Genomic DNA, 4,497 nt, shown 5'->3' with positions numbered 1-4,497 from the left:
AGGAAGAAATAGAAAACAGTGCACTAGTACTTATTTGAAACATTGTGAATATTAACACTTCATCCACATAACTATCTAGAAGATAAGAACTATTACTATATCCATTTTACAGATGAAGAGACTGAGGCATGGAAAATAGGAAATAGAATCACAATTTAAAAGCAGGCAATCTGGTTTCCAGTCCATGTGCTTAACTACTAAAATAAAGAAATCCATTTTATTGTAAAATACTTTTAGGCATAAATAAAAAGAAACAATAAAAAATAGGTCAATGCTTTGAATGAATTTATATGTAGTGTGACATGTCTCGAGGTGCATATCATTTACTAGATTTAAAAAGAATAGAGATATCAATCATCTCAAACTGATTAGAATAATCACATGAAAAAAGCTCTCTGAAAAGTGAAGAAACAAGTGGATGTAAAATATAATTAAGATAAAGTTTCACTGTCTCCACTTTATATATAGGATCTTACAGAGACCAAAAGATAAGGACCTGTTCATTCTGTTTTTTCATTTGCAGAAAAATGCTGTGAGTATAATTAATTATCTTCATCACCGGGTATTTTTTCATACCAGATCAGTTTTTCATAGAAGAAAAATGTAGAATTTACTGCCCATTAAATTCTGGGATGTCCAGTATATATTTGAAAGTTTAAGGCTTTTATTATTTTTTTNTATATATTTACATTAAATAAAAAATTCTGGAAATTTAGAAACATTCTATAGTAATATTAATTTTATCTAGAAATATTATTTAATCTAGATAATATGAATATATAAGGCAGTGATCAATTTGTTAATTTGGTTTCTAAAATGTAAAAGCAAATTCTTCCTTACTAAAATAAAACACAACAAATAATGTTTATTGCTACAAAATTCTGATTCCTACCACTAACATTGATGAGGCAAAACACTATTTCTTTAACTCACGACTTTAATTTTTCAACTTTCAGCAGAAGAAAGGGAGTAGAAGCAATTCTCTCTATAGGAAACGAAAGAGCAGAATAGTTCATTAAATGTACTGAAAAAAGCTATTTAATAAAAGGAATGCAGGCTCTGTACCCTAAAGTTAGTACCACATTCAATGTCCTCTGCTTACCTACCTGATTTATTTGACTTTTACTTTTTCTAGTTAAGAAAAATAAAGGTGATATTTTAATTACCTTAAATATGCAGATATGCACTATTAAAGTACATACATAGTGCTTGGGTTAACTCTCCATACTGTAAGCTTTAGATTAAATAAATAATTGAATAAGTGGGGGAATATGTTTAGAGATTATTGAACAAATATTACTAATTATTGGACATAGAGATATTCAAAGGTAAATAAAATAATTCTTTAATACCCTTTGAATAATACGGAAGAGAGAAAGACGGAGAATTATGTCATGTCACTTAGTGTAATTTTCTTCTCCAGAAATTCTATGTTTTAAAAATTTTTATCTTTTTATTAATATTCCCTATTTTGAGACATTTAGTGATACTTTCTTTTTTCTTCCTTCAGCATAGTTTTTTGGGGAAGATGGGGGATTCTTGAAGATATTTATGATAACTACATGGAAGGCTGCCAGGTATATCTGACATCTTCTCAAACGCAGTTTCTATTGCTTGCTTTTCTTTCTTGTGTATGGGTCACAACTTCCTGTTTCTTTGCATGTCTTTTAAAACTGATTTCTTTTTTTTAAAAAAACTGTTTAAACATATTTTTAAAAAAATATTCATTTAGTTTTAATCGATTCATAATTGTATGTGTTTATGGGGTACCGTGTGATGTTTCAATACATGTACACAATTTGTAATAATCAAATTAGGGTAAGAGGCATATGCATAACCTCAGATTCTCAGAGTTATCATTCCTTTATGGTTAGGACATTCAAAATGCCCTCTTTTTGCTATTTTGAAATATACAATACATTACTGTTAACTATAGTCACCCTACTGTGTGACTATAGTTATTCTTATATAATAAGAATAACTTATTCTTTCTAACTGTAACTTTTTAACCTCGTCCATCCTCCCCTACCTTCCACCCTTCCTCCCCTCTGGTAATCACTTTTCTATTCACCACTTCTATGAGATATCATATGTGCTCTGCTAGTGCATTCATGGGGATGATTCTCATGTATTCATGGGGGTGATTATTATTTGGGGGTTTTAGGTACAGGACTCCCTTAAGTATTTCTTGTGGAGCTGGTCATGTGGTGGTGAACTCCCATAGCTTTTGTTAGTCTTGGAAATGTACTATTTCCCTTCATTTCTGAATGACAGCTTTGCTGGGTATACTGCTCTTGGCTGGCAGTATTTTTCTTTTAGTACTTTCAAAATATTGTCCCATTCTCTTCTGGCCTATGGTTGCTTTTCCATTACTCTAGGTGGTTTTCAAGGAGACAGACTCCCTCTTGTAGATTTGTTATATATTGCCTGTTTGGTGGGGTGTTTCAGTTTTGGTTCCAGGTAGACTCAGTATTCTCAGTAATTCTGGGTAGACTCAGTTGTTCCAGGCAGACTCAGTGGTTTGGGTAGACTCTGTAGTTCTGTGTGGCAACAACACCTATGTCTGTGGTTCGGGCCATGCATGCGGCTTGTCCCATGCAGGCGGGAGTGGGGGTCGCATGGGCAGATGGGGTTTCTGGGGCATCTGGGACTGTACAGGTGGCTGGATAGCTGGGCCCACAACTGCAGGTAGGGCCATGTGGGCAGCTGTGATTGCTGGGACTGTTTGGGTGGCTGGCTGTCTTGGTCTGTGTGGTGGTTAAATGTCTTGGCCCACGCAGATGAGTGGGCCCATGCAGGTGGCTGGATGGGTGGGGCCATGCAGACAGCTGGGGTAGTCGGGGCTGCATGGGTGGCCAGACAGCAGAGCCCACATAGGAGGCTGGTGCTGCATGGGTGGGTGGGCAGCTGGGTGGCTGGTCCTGCATAGGTGAGTGGGTATGCATTGGTGACCTGGTGGATGTGCCCACATTGGCGTTTAGATGGCTGGGCCCATGCAGGCAGGTAAAGCCACATTTGCAACATGGGCAGCTGGATCCACACAGGCAGCTAAATGGCTGGGCCCATGTGGGGGTGGGTGGGGCTTCACAGAGGGCCATGTAGTTGGGCCATATGGACAGCTGGATGGCTATATCCAGATGGGTGGGTGGGGCTGTGCAGGTGCCCAGGTATTTGGGTTCAGATGGGCTGGTGTGGGCTGCTCAGTGGTGTGTGCTACATGGGACCAACACCTCTGTGGGGAGAAGGGCCATGGTTCTGGGAGTAGACAATGGCACAGGCATATACTATGGTGGTAGAGATGAGCTGGGGCAAAAGCAGGGCTATCACTAGGAAGTTCTCAGGGCCGATCAGATTATTTTAATCCAAGGGAGAATTATTCCTGACTGACTCAGGTGGCAGAGACGTGGTGCTGGCTGAAGCTGCATGCCTGTTTCTCTTTTCTACACCATCCTGCTTGGTTTACATGATCCATGGGGTCCTCACTGGTCTCCCTTTCCCCTCCCACGTTCTCCCACTGATGCTTCCCACATACTTAGCTGTTCATTCCTTGCTCTGGTCCTTTTCTGTGGGAGGATTGATCATTGCACACCTCTAGTCCCCCATCTTGCCCCACCTTTTCCTCCTCTTTATTTTCCAGAATAGTGTGCAAAATTAGTGAAGCCTTTAATATATATGAAGAGAGAAGTGGACCATATATTCCTTTGCTATTGAAGAATTACTGTTTAATAGACTATAACAACCCCTTAATAAAGATTAAATAATTTGATGAATTTCAGGAGATTAAATTAGTGTGCTTACTAATTTATAATCAAATAACTCATAAGCAAAATATATCAAATAGTTTACTTTTGTTTTACAAAGCTTTTAGAGCTGAACAAGCAAGCAGTGTCTTATGTCAAATGTTTACTTGCCTCTGAAAAAAATATGTTTAATCACAAATAAAATTCAGCCCGTCGAGCTGCCCTGGGCACCAAATTGCAACAACATTTCAGAAGGGGCCATTTATAACTAAGCATTGGTTGAATTATTTACAAACCAAAGCAAAAGAAAATATCTATACATTTGATCAATGAAGATCTAAAGACGTAGAAAAATAGTACTTCCTTTTAACGACATGCTTTAATACTTGCATATTTAAGTAATCAGAGTAATCATATTCTGGAGTTGCAGAGATATAGAAATTGCTAAAAATTAAACATGCTCTCGAAAATATTTAAAAGCATATACATAATGTCTGAAATTTTTAAATAAAATGTGCTGTGTACAATATAGTGTGGGTAGCCTACACAGTTTGCTTCCAGAATTTTGCTTTTTCAGGTTGCATTAATCTTTCAAGCACCAGGTGATGGTTGGTGAGAAGACAGGCACAGACACAAGCATATACACACATAAACACTACACATGAGCATGCACACACACACACTCATTAATATACACACACACACACACACACACACATCTGAGACATTTAGTTGCCTTCTCTGAAATTATCTGTGT

This window comes from Galeopterus variegatus, unplaced genomic scaffold (genome assembly GCF_000696425.1).
Source record: "Galeopterus variegatus unplaced genomic scaffold, G_variegatus-3.0.2 Scaffold1446, whole genome shotgun sequence".
In the NCBI taxonomy this organism is placed as follows: Eukaryota; Metazoa; Chordata; class Mammalia; order Dermoptera; family Cynocephalidae; genus Galeopterus; species Galeopterus variegatus.
Note: the sequence above shows the minus strand (reverse complement) of the source record.